We start from the raw sequence: 17,669 nt of genomic DNA on the forward strand, positions 1-17,669 counted from the left end.
AAATCCATTAAATGGGGAAGAGAATGTTTGTTTAATAAATAGTGCTGGCAAAACTGAAGATCCACTTGCATAAAAATGAAACAAGATCTGTACCTCACACCATACACAAAAACGAACTCCAGATGGATCAAAGACTTAAATGTGAAACCTAAAACTATAAAGTTCCTCAAGGAAAAACTATGGGCAAATTTAAGGGCCCTAATATATGGCATAAATAGACTATCAAGCATAACTCAAAATGCACAAACAGAAGAAGAGAAACTAGATGAATGAGATCCTCTAAAAATTTAATTTTTATGTGCTTCCAAAGATTTCTCCAAAAGAGTGAAAAGAGAACCTAAAGATTTGGAAAAAATATTTGGCAATGACATATCTGACAAGGGACTATTCTGAATTTATAGAAAACTCCAACACCTCAACAACAAAAAGACAAATAATCCAATTAAAAAAAGGGCAAAAAACATGAATAGACACTTCACCGAGGAGAATATTCAGGTGGCCAACAAACATATGAAGAAATCCTCACGATCATTAGCCATTAGAGAGATGCAAATCAAAACAACTATGAGGTACCATCTTGCTGCAGCACTAGTAGCAAAGTTCAATAAGACAGAAAATAACAAATGCTGATGAGGTTGTGGAGAGATTGGGACTCTCATACACTGCTGGTGGGACTGTAAAATGGTGCAATCATTGTGGAAAGCAGTATGGCAATTCCTTCAAAAGTTGGAATTAGAAATACCATTTGATCCAGCCATTCCATTACTAGGTATATACCCTAAAGAAGTGAGAGCCATGACAAGAACAGACATATGCACACCCATGTTCATCGCACCACTATTTACAATAGCCAAAAGATGGAAACAACCTAGGTGTCCATCAGCTGAGGAATGGATAACCAAACTATGGTAAATATACACAATGGAATACTATGCAACCCCAAAGAATAATGTAGAATCTGCAAAATACCGCATAACGTGAATGAACTTGGAGGACATTATGCTGGGTGAAATAAGTCAATCACAGAAGGACAAATATTGTATTAGTCCATTACTGTAAAAGTCAAGAGAATGTTTATATGTGGAAGGAAACTATCTTTATTGGTTACCATGAATGGGAGGGGAGGGGAGAGAACACTGTTAGGTAGGTAGAGACAAGTAATAATTTGGGTGAAGAGAAGGGCAATGTGCCAAATGTGAGTGATAGACATTGTGGCATTGAGGAAGAGGAAGGCATAGAGAGGTATATGGGAAGTATAGACAACTAAGGTGCATCCTTTTGCACATACAGTACTGCATTGTCAGTGAAGGCAAACATGGATATGTGAGTGGATAGATGGGTGGACAGGCTGAACTAGTAGGTATGTCTATGAAGCAGGGAATGTACCCAAGAACATGTATAGGGATGGCAGACAATGGTCCTGTAAGTTTATGTCTATGATCTGAATTCCCAGGTGTATAGTAGAGCTGACAAGGGGCAATGTTATAGTCACTGCATGGTCACAGCCAGCTACCCAGAGGGACTGAGTAATTGAACCTGTGGGCTCGGGACCATAGTCAAAGGGGACATCAAGCTCAATTGGCATAACATACTACACAAAACATTGTTCTACCTCCTACTTTGGCAAGTAGTGACTGGGATCTTAAAAGCTTGCAAGCAGCCATCTAGATATAACGATGGGTCTCTCCTTGCCCAGAGCAAAGAAGAATGAAGAAAACCAAATATTCATGGAAACAATTAGTCCTTGCGGGTGGTACACCATGCAATCCACAGCCTATACGACTGTGAGACCAGAAGAACTAGATGGTGCTCGGTTACCACTGTCAACCACTTACTTGGAGGGGGGATCTATGTTGGAGATCCTGGATAGAGAGGGAGAACAATGTGGAACAAAACTCAAAATCATTTGGGGAGAAAGAAAAAAGGGGACCAGGTTTGCTAGTCTGATAGAGCCTGTTGGAACCACTGAGACTATAGCCCCTAGCTGCCTTTCAGGTCTGGAATTGAACCCACACCTTTGGCTTCCAGCTAAACAAAAGACAGGCATATGTGTTGAACATTTGCCTGACGTAAATACACTCCCTGGAGAGAAAAATCATGGGAGAAAGAAGGGCTGTTTATGCACAGGAAGACCGCTCGGGGCAGGAATGCATGGAAGGATGGACACAGGGAAGAGGTAATGGGAGGAAGTGGGAGGAGAGCTGTTGCATTGTAGTAAATTGTAGTCAACGTCATGAGACAAAGTGTGTGTGAACTGCTGTATGGAAAGTGAATTTGCTCTGTAAATTTTCACCCAAATCACAATTAAAAAAAAAAAAAAAAAAAAAGTGTCTTCCAGGTGATGAACAAGAATCTCAATCAACATGCACTAGGTACCTTCCTGTTATCAGCATACAAAAATGTGGGTTCTCAAAAGTTAGACATAACAAAGTTATGAAATAAGAAGAGGGGCAGTTACACAAGCAAATACTTGTAAAATTAGATCTGAAAGGAAAGTTTAATGTAGAAACATCGATGAGATTGGAAAAAGATATGCAGAATGCAGTCATGGAAGAACAGGACAATTAGAAGGCCGTTACTGGTCTCTGGAGGGTTCGCTCAATCCACTTCAACTACTGTTTAAATCTCTTGGCTCTTTACCATGACAGTGGTTGGTTGGGGCAGTCATTTTGAATCTGTTTTAGTAATGCATATATTTACTTTGCTAAGCATATTAACTATTAATAAGCCTACAAATTAGCCATTAAGAAAACCAAAGAAATTACTGAGAAACAAATGCTACTATTAACTTGAAGTTTTGCTTGGAGGCATGGGATAGGGTTGGCCAATAACATTGATTTCAGAAACTAATAAGAATTAAATGTTTCCAAAGGCCCAGACATAATTATCCAGGAATTTGAAAGACTCACTTGAGATATATTCCACCTTCATCCTTGTCTCTGCTCCTCACTGTCCTCCACTAATATCAGCTCTTTTTGAGGAACAATTTTTACGGTAGCTACATCATCTCAATTGCGCATATGAATTCTAAGTTCATGTGGTAAAGTGTTCCTGGGCTGTATTTTCTGCCTGCCTCTTTTACAGCATTTCTTGTTTCATCCTGTCATCATTTGATTGTTTCATTTTTTATTTGTATGTCTGGCTTCTCCACTAGACTGTAAGCTAATCAAAGGAAGAGATTTTGCCTCACTCAAAATCTGGCACATATTTGGGGTTCAAAAATCATTGTTGCATGAATATACATAACTATATTTCTTCATTGATTTGTGATGAATATGCAAGTATATAAAATTATCATCAAAGCAATAAAGCAAATTACTCAGACACCTCTGTGTTCTTAAAACACTCCTACATCAAGCATCCGGGGTGCTCCAGACATGAACTCATGCTCAGGCCGTCTAGGTTTCAAATCCTAACTCTGGCATTTAAATCAGTACCAGTTGTCAGTCGACCCCATATGTTTCAGAGTAAAATTGTGTTCCATAGGGTTTTCAATGTCTGATTTTTTTTTTTTTTTTTTTTTGAAGTAGACCACCAGCCCTTTCTTTGAGGTGTCTCTGGGTGGACCTTTTGACCTACTCTTTCCACTACCCAATGACTCCTTGTGTAATCTTAGGCAAGTTACGCATGGTTTCTAAGCCTCTCTCTTCTCACCTTCAAAATGAAGATAATAAAAGCAACTTACAACAGTCATTGTAACAAATTTATATAAAGTGCTTAGCTAAGTGTTATAGTGTAAGCATCCCATAAATATTGGTTATGTTTTCTTTTCATTGTGGAAACTCACAAGGATCACTAGTATGTGTGCCACTTTGAAACCCATAGGAGACTAAATGTCATCTCATTTCAGCCTACATGATGGTGATGAAAAGTCATCACTGCATTCCATTATTTCAAGGGAATATTAGCCGATAGTGCTTTTACAGACAAGATAAAAACTTTGAGCTCACTCAAGGTCAGCAAATCCTTTGAGAGACAAAAAGTGTTGTCTCAGTATATACGAGGCAGAATTGGGCTCGAACCAATGAATCTTAACCTGTCCCCTGAAACATCCTCCTCAACAAATATCCCCCAAAGTATTCTCCTCCCCCAATCTAAGAGGTGAAATGGCAAGCAGAGGGTTCCCCCACCATAAGGCTAAATGTGCTCCAAAGCTTCCTGTGTTGAAATTTTATGTGAATTTTCATTCTATTTCATAATAGTCCATGGTTGATTTAACTCAAAAGTACTATGGTTATTAGGAAATGCCATTATTTTTATATTAGATCAACTGTGGATGTATTATGCAGTGTCCTCTTGGCCCCCTACTTCATGTCCCTATTTAAGGGGCATGGAACTAGGCCAGAGGAAAGGTATGTAAAGCAGTTTTGTTCTATTAAGGGCTTGGTGCTGAGAGGCAGACCTCCAGCCAGCCATGCACCTAGCTTCTGAAAAGCTGTTTTTATTGACTCCAACTATGAAACCACCAGAATATCAAATAGTACGAAAAGACAGTTCAATTATTATTGTGGGTAATGCAATTTGTCAACCGACATTGAACTAATTTTTATCACAATCCAGCTCAACTGGGCTTGAAGAGGTGAGCACGTTTTATCATTTGTAAAATGGGCAGAATCATAGTTGTTTTCCATATTCACCCAAGAATTGAAAGCAATACTGCTCCTTCTTCAAGTAACAAGGAAAGTCAGGGAGCGCAATATAAATTGGTGGGTATGGGGCAATTCTTACTATTGTGACCAATCTCATGGGGACAGACCCCAGGAGAGACATTTTTGGTATGAACTAAACAAATAACATTAAAAGACATACACAATGCCTTGAACAACTGTGCTGGTGACTTAAAAGGGTGAAGCCAGTGGCCTAATCTTGAATAGAACCACTTCAAACAAAAGGCCTTCAACAGATGCCCCTTTGTGGGGAGAAGGGGTCATTGTGATGCTCAAGGCCCTAAGGGCATCTCCACAAAACTTGAGGCATCTGAATGACATGAGGTGGCTATTGTGCTTGGAATGACTGTGAGACTCAGGAAATAAAGGGCCAAGGAGAACAAGAGAGAGGAAAGGTTGGGGTGACTTGCCATGAAAATATACCTGGAGAGGAATATACCTCGAGGGGAAATTGACTGATCAAGGGAAGCAGAGAGAGAAAAAAAAAAAAAAAAAAAAATCAGAAACAGATGTCTATTCCTTGGTGGAGAGTTAATGTATACCTGTTCCCCCAATTTTGGGAAAATGACCTGCCACCAACAACTTTTGGAAAATGCATTGCCTCTCCAAGGCAGACTAATTCTAAATATTTAGCAATACCTACTGGACAGGTGAGGGTCCCTCTGCTTTGTAAGCTAAAATTACCAACAGTTTAGCAAAGTATACGAACCAGGATGATGAACTTATTCTAGTTTGCCTGGCAAAGTCCTGGTATTAGCCATGAAAGTTCTGAGTTCCAGGAAAGCCCTCAGTCTTTGGCAAATTGAGATGTTTAGGCACACTAGTCCCAAATAGCAGTGCCTTGCTGTTGAATTAACAGGCAAACCAGAGCTAAAGCTTTTATAAAATTCACAAATTTCTATTTTCTCAGCTGCAGTGATTAAGGCCGAAGCAATCCCAATGACATGATCTTATTCAATCAGAGGTAGTTCAAAAATGTCAGCTGGGCACAGAGAGGTTTTCCATTGCTCCAGGAAAGAGCCATTTCACAGAACAAACTTAAGTTCAGGAAATAAAATTTCCATGGAGAGAGGGGAAAAAAAAAAAAAAAAAAAAACAAGCAGTACTAGTTGCCTGAGGAAAGTCTGCCTCTGGTTTCTCACCATCTATTCTTTCACATTCAAGTTCAAAGTGATGTTTTGTGTTCAAAGATTTAGAACTGCCAGTTCAGATCTGAGCACCTGCTGATGCTGGGAAATCTGCATTTTCACCTGTTGAATGTGTAAAGTAGATAATTGCAAATTTAAAAAAAAAAAAAATCCTTTGTGCATGTCAGTTCCCATTTTCAGTGCAGACCTGATGGGTAGCTCACCAGTAGTTAACTCCCAATGAATAACCCAAAACAAACGCACTGCCCTTGAGTCAATTCTGACTCATAGGAATCTTATAAGACAAAGTAAAACAGCCCACATAGGCTTCCTAAGGCTGTAAATCTTTATGAAATCAGACTGCTACATTGTTCTCTCACAGAGCAGCAGGCAAGTTTGTACCACTGACCTTCTGGTTAGCAGCCATGCACTTTAACTATTGCACCACCAGAGCTCCCTCCCAATGAATAAAACAAAACAAAACTCACAGTCATTGAGTCGATAATGACTCATAGTGACCCTCATTGAGTTTCTGGGGCAGTAAATCTTTAAGGAAGTAGATTGCCCCATCTTCCTTTGGCAGAGCAGCTGGTGGGTTTGAACCACCAAACTTCTATAGTTAGGAGTCAAATGCCTTAGGCACTCCACCACTAGAGCTCCTTCCCAATGAATTAATTCTATAAAATATGCTTACTTCTATAAAATCCAGCTCTTCACATAGTGAGCTCAGTTACAACTCTTCTATTAAAATTGATCTGCTGACATCTGAATATCTTAAGCACCCAGGGGACTAAACCACACACTTTAGATCCTAAGCTCTGATGTTTGGGTGTTATGATTCCATGCCCAACTACATGGCTTTTGATAAATTACTCTACCTACCTGTGCTTTCATCTTCCCATTCCAAAGGAGTGTATATATATATATATATAAAGTGCCTCCCTACCTGGGAGCAATTCAATGAACATATACTGAGAACATTCTGTTTGAAGAAAAGAAACCTAAGAATTTTAGGAGAATATAAAATAAATGGAAAGTCTTTGCATTCCACAGACAAATAATACAGGAAAGTAAAGCAGGCTTTACTGTAAACCCACGCACAGAAAATAGATAAAGATAAAACCGAATTATAAGTGAAATGCTAATTAAAGTCACAGGTGCTGAAGAGGTCTCACTATTTAAGCCTGATTGGTCTATTTATAAGGCAAGCTATAAATACTACAAGAAGCTCTGGTGGCGTAGTCATGAGGCACTAGACTACCAACCAGAAAGTCAGCAGTTCAAACCCACCAGCTGCTCCACGGAAGGAAGACAAGGTGATCTACTTCCGTAAACATTTACAGCTTCGGAAACCAAAATGGGGGTCACTATAAACAGTGGTAAAAAAATGTTCCAAAGGTTTTGGATGGCCCATATTTATATCAATTCAAAAAATTCAGTTATAACTTTCAGTCATGTACTTACAAGCATACGATATCTACCACCTGGTCTACACTGGAAGTTTAACATAGAAAGGCTGACTCTTGCCTCTTGCTTGCATTATATCCTCTAGTGCAGTGCCTGGCACAGGGTGTGCATTGAACAGTTACTATTAGAACTAATCAAAATGTAACTATTCACTTTCCATGAACTTTCTCCCATTTATGACTTCCATAATAGTAATAGGGAGCTGTGGTGATGCAATGGTTAAGTGCTTGACTGCAAACTGAAAGGCTGACAGTTCAAACCCACCAGGGGCTCCACAGAAGAAAATACCTGGTGATCTGCTGGTATAAAGGTTACAGCCTAAGAAACCACAGGGAGCTGTTCTAATCTGTCCTATAACCTATTAACAACCTGAAATACACAGACAACACAACTTTGCTTGCTGAAAGTGAGGATGACTTGGAGCACTTACTGATGAAGATTAAAGACTACATTCTGCAGTATGGATTACACCTCAATATGAAGAAAACAAAAATCCTCACAACTGGACCAACAAGCAGAATCATGATAGATGGAGAAAATACTGAAGTTGTCAAAGATTTCATATCACTTGGTTCTATAATCAACACCAATGGAAGCAGCAGTCAAGACATCAAAAGATGTATTGCATTGGGCAAATTTGTTGCCAAATACCTCTTTTAAGTGCTGAATAACAAAGATATCTCCTTGAAGACTAAGATGTGTATAACCCAACCCAAGGTATTTTCAATTGTCTCATATGCATGAAAGAGCTGGAAAATGAATAAGGAAGACCGAAGAAGAGTTGATGTTTTTGAGTTGTGATGTTGGTAAGGAATGCTGAAAGTACCATGGACTGCTAAAAGAACTAACAAATCTGTCCTGGAAGAAGTGCAGCCGGAATGCTCCTTGGAAGTGAGAGTGGCCAGACTTCATCTCACCTACTTTGGTCATGTTGTCAGAAGGGGCCATTCTCTAGAGAAGGATATCATGCTTGGTAAAGTGGAAGGTCAACATAGGAGGGGAAGGTCCTCAACAAGATTGATTGACATGGTGGCGGCAGTGATGGGCTCAGGGATAGTAGGAATAGTGAGGCTGGCACAGGACTGGGCACTGTTTCATTCTATTGTACATAAGGTCGCTATGAGTCAAAGACAACTTGACGGCATGTAGCAACAACAAACAACAATAATTGTGCTAAATCATTATATATCTCATGAGATTCTTAAAATAATCCATTAATTTCTATACTATTCCCATTAAATAAATGAAGATGCTGTAGCACTGAGAAGTTAAGTAACTTGCCTAGAGTTGCAGCTGGTAACCAAGTTGAGACGTGAAGTTTATCTGATTCCAAACCATAGCCATACCCTTGATTATTATACATGATTCTCTTTCAAATATCCATACTTTCAGTTTAACATACACTGCCAAGATATGGCATATATAAGATATAAATTCCCATCTACCAACTGGATAGACCCCTTAGATCTTGTAGAAAGATACCTCTATTTAAGACTACAGTGCTTACGAACAAAGAATTTGAGTTCAAATTCCCACTTTTGTTATATATAAGGTTGCCATGAATCAGAGCCAACTGGATAGCAACTATCAATAACAACAACAGGATCCTGGTAGGAGTATCACTACTGAGATCGGAGACTTTGGGCCAGTTGGTTAACTTTTTTAAGCCTCAGTCCACTCACTAATCAAATGGAGATAATCATATCATGTAACTGAGATAATAATAGATAATTCTCAGCACAGTCTCTAGACTAAATACTCAATATATACAAACCATTATTATGGTTAATTCCTCAAACCAAGACATCGTCCTTCCTACCAACCTGATCCTTTACCTGTCCTCCTTATCTCTGGTTTTTCGTTCCCATAACTCACTTCAAAGAGGTGGTCAGTGCAGCAGAGGAGGGAAGTAGTTCAGAAAGTCAGCAGGAAAGACCACCACGGCTTAGACTAGAAGCAACAAGAATAGCTATCCAAGTGGAGGGGACTGAATAGAGGGGACTCATGAAGTCACAGAAACAGGAAAGAACCAATTCTCGCTGCCTTTATTCTTGGGTTGTGAGACTTGAATTAAAAATAAAAATACAAGTACTTAAAGACTATTACAGCACCTAGGGCATAGTTGTCACTCAAAAAAGTATAGCTACTATTGTGAGTGTATTTATGATGATTTTTGTATGCTGAAAGTAGAAAAATAAGGTCATGACAGTAATAGCAGTAGACAGGTCTCACCTTGGTTTCCTGAGTCCTACCCACCACCAAGCACAGGAAAAGAAAAGGAATCACAGGACCTTCTGCAGGACTACACTTAGGACTGCTAAAAATGGCCAGGTGAGATTGAAGCAGAGATGAGATTTCTACAATTAATTTATTCAATAAATAATTTCACAATGCTTGCTTGGTAGAAAGGAACTGTCAGGCACTTGGGAGAAAATAAAGAAAAAAGAAATACAAATTCCTGTGATCATGCAGTTTAAATAGGCAATAGATAATAACATTTGTACAGAAACAAGACATACAATGTGTTAGATGTTAGTAAGCCCTATGGAGAAAAAAATCAGGTCAGGGAATAGAGATGTGGGTAAAAGGGTGCTGTTTCAAACAGGGAGGTCAGGAATGGCCTCACCAACAAATTGTCATTGCAGCAAAGACCAAAAAGAGGTGAGGAAGTGAACCATGTTGCAATAGCAACTGAAGGCACAATCCCCAGACCAAAGGAAGCAAGTACAAAGGCCTGGATTTGACATTAGGCCAATGAGGCAGGAAAACAGTGAGATAGGGTACAAATAATAGAAGATGAACTCAGAGATAGAATGGGCATACTAGTTGTGTAGGGTCTATAGGGCATTGAAATGGGAAATAATGGAACCATACTTTCAGGTTAACAGGATAACTCTGATTACTCTGTTTGAGTATACTGTAGTAGGCCAAAGCTAGAAATCAGGAGCTAAATTAGAGTATTGCCATAATCCTGTTAAGAGATGATGATGGAGCTAGCAAAGGTAAGAACTGGCTGAATTTTGGATAAATTGAAGATATTGCCAGTTTGGCTTATTGATGGTTGAAATGTGGGGCATGAAAAACAGAGAGGCATCCAGAATGACATCAAAAGTTTTGGCCTGAACAACCGAAAAGATGAGTTTCCAACAACTAAGAGAAGACTACAGCAGTAGTAGGTTGGGGAAGGAAGGAGATGAGATGTTCAGTTTTAGAAATGTTAAGTTTGATATCAATTAGATACTCAAGCTCACAGCAGGCAAAAGGAGTCTGGAGCTCAGGAAAGATGTCTGAGCTGGAGATAAAAGTATGAGAGTCTTAAATGTACTTGAAGTCATCCAGTGTTGGGTAAGACAAACAAAAGTGTAAATATGGCTAGAGAAGAGTTCCTAGGCTGAGCCTGAGGCATATCAACATTTAGCAATCAGGGAGATGAGCGGACTATAGCAGGAGACTGAGAAGAAGCAAAGTATAAGACAGGTGGATGGACAAAAGAATTTGGTATGTTTTTTATTCCTTGAAAAAAAGTGTTAATGAAAGTGAGGGAGTAATTAGCTGGGTCAAATGCTGTGAAGTCAACTAAAAGGATAACTGAAAACTGAGCACTGAATTTGGCAGTATGGATGTCATTAGAGACCTTATCAAGAACAGTTTTGGTGTGGAGAATGGGGCAAAAGCTTGACGAGAGTGGGTCTGAGGGAAAAACAGAAATCAAAGGAGAAGCATTAGTGATAACATAAAAAATTCTTTCAAAATGTTTTGCTATTTAGAAGAGCAAAGATTTGGGGCTATCTTTAGAGTGGGAATACTCTTTAGACTCTGGTGGTGAAGTGCCTAAGGCATTAGACTGCTAACCAGAAAGTTGATGGTTCAAACCCACCAGTCGCTCCATGGAAAGAAGACGGGGCAATCTACTTCTACTAAGATTGGGAAGTGGGATCAACAGAAGTTTTTTTTTTTTTTTTTTTTTTAATTTTAGTAAGATGGGAGCAGGCTGTGACTGATAAGAAGGATATAGTAAAGAGGATAAAGTGATGATGCAATAGTGAGGGGAGAATTCTGTGGGTAGCAGCTGATAGAAGGTTTTGATATCATGAACCATTTGCAGTCACAAGATAAGAAAAAGTACTAATTTACAGAATCCTTCATGGCTGACAGCTAAATGACCTTTAGCCCTCAACCCTGAAAATCACATGGCACTGCAAATCTCATGGCCCAATGTGGTGTAGTAAATTACATAGTGTGGCTTTTCTAGCCATAAGTCTTTGTAAACTCTATGGTGTAATTTGCTGTGAGCAACTGAGTAGCTCCTGATTGTTAAAGTTATCCATCTGGGGTATTTCTGTTGGGAGCAGCACAAAGTAATTTTCTGGGAAGTTCGCTCTCTTTCAGGTGTAGAGAATTCTGATGGTGGGATTGGTTAGTGCTCACTCTGCCAGACTCAAAAGGAACCCTTCTAGAGGTAGAATAGGTCTCTCTGACTGCTGGCTAAGAAAGACTTGCTACTGAGAGAAACATCCTCCTGAGAGACACTTATTGCTGAGAGAGACACTGAGAGACACGCACTGCTGGGAGACTGATGGCTGAGAGACAGCAGGCTGAGAGAGACTGAGAGTGTTCCTAAACTTCAATTGTAGCTTGTGGCTTCCCTAATAAACCCTATAATCTGTGAGTTCTGTGTGGCCACTGCAGTGAATTATCGAACCCAGCAGAGAGGTGGTGGGTGCTGCAGGAGGAAAGGTTGGTGTCAGGGTTGGTGAAAGGGCTGGAGGGAAGCAGCATGTCTGGTCTCGTAGAAATAGGCCTTGGGCTACTGATGGTGATTCTGTCTTCCCCTTGTGGGGTTAGAAGAGGTCAGAAGATGTGGCCTCCCTGCCCCTTCGGCACTCAGTGTAACAGAAGTTGTTAGGTTTTAACTTTCTCTTTTGTTTTTAACCCTCCTTGTATGTGATTTAAAACACTCTGAGCCGTGGAAGGGAGGGGAGAGTGTTAAATAATAAAATCACTCAGTAGTCTTTGTTTTTATTGCATTTGGCTAGAATAATTGTGTTGTTGTTGTTGTTTGCCATCCAGTCGGCCCTGACTTGTAGCGACTCCTCCTTGAGTTTCCAAGGCAGTATCACTACAGAAGTAGGAAGGAAGGTTGGACAATCCTACTTCTGTAGTGATACTGATATTTTAAATATCGCAGCTCAGAGTGTTTTAAATCACATACGAGGCTCATCTAACCCTAAAATACTAAAACTTAGGTAACAACATGTCTATTATAGCAAATGTTATCCACTAAGTAAAGGTAATTTGGAATGATATGCCAGAGTCTTCCATATCAAAGAGTCAAGATGTTTCACTGAGGTACATTTTCTTCATTCCTCACAAGTTACTTGAGTTGTATCCCTAAATTATACAAATTTGGGTAAAGAAGGAGTTCATTGGTAGGAATAGAAGAGGGAGTAGGGGGAAAAAAGGGTAAAGGTGTAACAGAACATCTTATAGAAATGTCATGTTTCCTTGGTATTTCAAGTTGGTTATAAGAATTTAAAAACTTCTCTTTGAAGGCTGTTGTTGTTATTATTGTTGTTAGGTGCTGTAGAGTCAGCTCCCACTCATAGTGACCCTATTTACAACAGATTGAAACTCTTCCTGGTCCTGCATCATCTTCACAATCCTTAAAATGCTTGAGCCCATCGTTGCAGCCATTACGCCAATCCATCTCATTGAGGGCATTATCCGTTCTCAATGACCATCTATTTTACTAAGCATGATATCCTTCTCCAGGGAATGGAGACAACATGATCAAAGTAGGTGAGATGAAATCTGCCCATTCTCTCTTCCAAGGAGCATTCCACCTGCCCTTCTTCCAGGATGGACTTGTTTGCTCTTCTAACTATCCATGGTATTTTCAGTACTCTTCACCAACACCAAAATTTAAAGGCATCAACTATTGTTGATGTCTTTGAATTTTGAGAAGGCAGCTCTTCCCAGTTGTATTTTGAGTGCCTTCTGACTTGAGGGTCTCATCTTCCAGCACTATAGCAGACAATATTTCAAGGCTATTCATAAAGTTTTCCAGTTATATATCAGACAGCATTTCACTGCTTTTAATAAGGTTTTCACTGGCCACTTCTTTGAGAAGTGGCTGGCCCCTTCCTTCTTCCAAGTCTGTCTTAGTATGGAGACTCTGCTAAAACCTGGGTATGGGTGACCCTGCTGGTATTTGAAATACCGATGACATAGGCTCCAGCCTCACAGCAACAAAGAAGCCACCACAGTATGACAAACTAACAGACAAGTGGTGGCATCACCTCTTAGGTCTTTGTTATTCATTGCCCAGCTTTCACATGCATGTGAGATGACTGAAAATACCACGGCTTGGGTTAGACACACCTTGGTCTTCAAAGTGACATCTTTGCTCCTTAACACTTTAAAGAGGTCTTTTGCAGTGAATTTGCCCAGTGCAGTACAAAATCTGATTTCTTGCTTGCGTTTCCATGGGTGTTGATTATGGATCCAAGTAAAATGAAATCCCTGACAAATTGAAACTTTCTCTATTTATCATGATGTTGCTTATTGCTCCAGTTGTGAGGATTTGTTTTTCTTTATGTTGAGGTGTAATCCATACTGAAGACTGCATTTTTTGATCTTCATCAGTAACTGTTTCAAGTAATCCTCACTTTCAGCAAGCAAGGTTGTGTCATCTGCATACTGCAGATTATTAATGAATTTTCCTCCAATCCTGACACCACATTCTTCTTCATATAGTCCAGCTTCCAGCATTATTTGCTCAGCATACAGACTGAATAAGTATGGTGAAAGGATAATACCCTGAAGCACACCTTTCCTGATTTTAAACCATGTAGTATCTTCCTGTTCTGTTCAAACAACAGTTTCTTGGTATGTACAGGTTGCTCATGAGCACAAATAAAGACTCTTGAATTCCCATTCTTCACAATGTAATCCATAATTTGTTATGATCCACACAGTCGAATGCCTTTTCATAGTCAATAAAACACAGCTGAATACTTTCTAACTTTCCTTAATTTCAGCCTGGATCCATCTGATATCAGGAATGATAGCCCTCGTTCCATATCCTCTTCTGAATCCAGCTTGAATTTCTGCAAGTTCCCTGTCAATATACTGCTGCAACCTTTTTTGAATTATCTGCAGTAAAGTTTTACAAAGGTGTGATATTAGTGATATTGTTTGATAATTTATGCATTCTGTTGGATCACCTTTCTTTGGAATCGTCACAAATATGGATCTTTTCCAGTTGATTGGCCAAGTAACTGTCTTCCAAATTTCCTGGCATAAACAAGTAAGCACCCCCAACACCCCCAATGCTGCATCCATTTACTGAAACACCTCAATGGGTATTTTGTCAGTTCTTGGAGCTTTGTTTTTTCACCAATTCCCTCAGTGCAGCTTGGACATCTTCCTTCAGTATCATTAGTTCTTGATCATATGCTACCTCCTGAAATAGCTGAACATCAACCAATTCTTTTTGATATGCTGTCATTGTTATGTGCCGTCAAGTCAGACCCAACTCATAGCGACCCCTCCTAGGATTTCTGAGGCAGTATCACTACGAAAGTAGATTGCCCAACCTGCCTTCTGAGGAGTGGCTGGTGGGTTTGAACCGCCAGCTTTCTGGTTAACAATCAAGTGCCTTAGGCACTATGCTACCAGAGCTCCTTCTTTTTGATATAGTCACTGTGTATTCCTTCCATCTTCCTTTGATGCTTCCTACATCATTCCATGTGTTGCCCATAGAATGCTTCATATTGCAACTCAAGGCTTGAATCTGTTTGGGTAAGGAAGCCTAAAGGTTTTTGGGAAGAAGGGACCCCAACCTCTGGTCCCTAAGATCTAATAACAGAAAAGAGCATAGGGCACCACTAACTGAAGCCAGTGAATTTGCTACAACAAAATACTTGCAGGTTAGTGACCTGTGGTAGTTAATATTGTGTGTCAACTTGGCTGGATTGTGATTCTGTATGGCTTGGCAGCTGGATGTAGTTATTCCCCATGATGAGGTCAGAGATGGTATAATCACCTCCATGGTGGAATCTGCTATAAGCAATTAATCAATTGAAGTAGAGTTGCCTTTGGGGTGTGGCCTGCTTCCAGTATATATACTCCAGTATATATACAAAAGATCCTGCATTTGTTTCATTACTCATCTTCAGTTCTTGGACTTGAACCAGTGGCCTGCCATGTTGCCTGCCAGTCTTGAATTTGTCACCCTGAGCAGCCAGCAGCGCATGAGTCAGGAGAAGCCTTTAGCTTGCTCCAGTGGGCCTAGAAGGCAGAGCTGAACCCCAAGGTCGAAGAGCCTCCACCCAGTCCCTTGAGCTGGCATAGCCTAGTCTTCCCTAGAGCTGGCACTCTGAATTCAGACTTCTAGCTTCCTAAGGGAAAAAATGGGAGCTCTGGTGGTGTAGTGCCTAAGGCATTTGACTGCTAACCAGAAGGCTGGTGGTTCAAGCCCACCAGCCACCCCTCAGAAGAAAGACTGGGCAATCTACCGTAGAGATACTGCCTTGGAAACCCATGGTACGGTTGCTATGAGTTGAAATCAACTCAACAGCAGTGAGTTTAGGTTTTTTGGTTTAAGAGAATAAATTTCTGTTTGTTGAAACCAGTCTTATTATGGTGTTTCTGTGATAGCAGCAGTAGAGAACAGAGACATTACCCTTGCTCAATGAAGAGCCTATACGTTCATGGGAGAAACTGGTGTCAGGACACAGCTAATGATGGAGGTACCCCCCGGAGCAGTAATACTGTGGTGGACTGCACTTGGGATGATGCCAGCTGATATGGGGTGTGAAGCAGAATGACCCATAACTTTGGGGTTTGCTGTGGAAAAGCACAATAACTTGGACCTCGACCTGGACCATCAAAGACATTAAAAGCGGATTTCTGAATGATGGTGCAAGACTTGCCCCAATCTGTGACTCTGGGTGGCATCATCCAAAGCAACAGCAACAGTTAACAAATGAGACTCCAGATCGCACCGAGTGTTTGGAGTCACATTAGCTACCGTGGCCTGAGTTATGTCTGTTTTCCTTCTTTTGGGCTTTTCTTTCTTCCCTTTCTTTTTTAACGTATCAGACTGGGGGTGGAGGGTTGGGCAAGATTTTTAAGAGGACAGACTGGGTTTCCTAGTGATCGGTCACTGGGGAGTTGGATGATAATATAATGTTAAGTAAGTGAGTATGATTGTATTTACCAGTGAGTTGGCAATACAGGCCATACGAGTCACAATTAACTGAAGATTTTGGATAAAGGAGTGAATTTATAAAAATCCACATTTAAAGATGTTGGTTCACTTTTCATTTTCACGGTCTTAAGCATATTTTTTCATTCCATCCTTTTTCTTTGATTGTTTAGTAATCCACATTCTGAAGATACTATTAATAGATATCAGCAGATTTGTGAATCTGAAAGAAAATCCTTGTTTAATGAGTCATAATTAAAGGCAAAAAAAAAAAAAAAAGAGCAAGCATGTTTATATATCTGTGTCTTCTGTTACTTTGTTGGTGACACCTGTGCACCTGTACCCACCACCTCTAAATTCTGTACAAGGCTATATTTCACATATATGACAAACATTTATTATGTGGCATGAAGGAATATGCTGTGTGGTCTCACATCAAATAACACTGCGTAACAAATTCCAAAACATAGCTGAATGTGATGGTTTCACATTCCTGCCACCTGATGAAACACCACTCTAGGCGAGAAAGCCTTCCTTTCTGATTTCTCTATATTGCATTAAATTTCAGTCCTTCCTTTTCTTTCTTCTGGCACCTCATTTTCAAATCAAAGATCTCATTGATGAATTTTTAAAAAGCACAGTTCATAATTACAAATGGTTTCAACTACAAAAGTGAAGAGGCTTTTGTGACAAAGAGAACCAGAAATGAAAAGCTAGTACAAAAAGCCCTTCGTGTGTTGCATTTCCACAAAGTGCAGTATAAAAGGGATCCTATTCACTTCAATACAAATCAGAGAGGAAACCCTGTTTGAAAAAAAAAAAAAAAAAAGGAGTCTGGAAATGAAAACTGCTAGATAAATTATCTCTGCAAAAATTATACTAAGGAAGAAATGTACATTGAAAGATCTTTGGACTCAGTATCAGAAAACTAGGGATTATCTTTCGAGTTTGCTGGTATGTGGCTGATGACATAACTCTGAAGCCACATATCTATAAAATAAGGGGTTAGATCAACAGTTCTTAAGTCAAGTTAGGGGTCTAAGTTTCCATGGAATCTATCCACAGGGATTCTATTTATTATCCAAAACATCACCATCAGCTATAAACAACTTGTCCTCAATATCTGTTAATTTGCTTAAATGCTTCTCTCTTCAAATGGTGGATAAGTTCAAAATCATGCCTTACATTGTGTAGCTG

Source organism: Orycteropus afer, unplaced genomic scaffold (assembly GCF_000298275.1).
Source record: "Orycteropus afer afer isolate SDZICR_OR568_19922 unplaced genomic scaffold, OryAfe1.0 scaffold00029, whole genome shotgun sequence".
Taxonomy (NCBI): Eukaryota; Metazoa; Chordata; class Mammalia; order Tubulidentata; family Orycteropodidae; genus Orycteropus; species Orycteropus afer.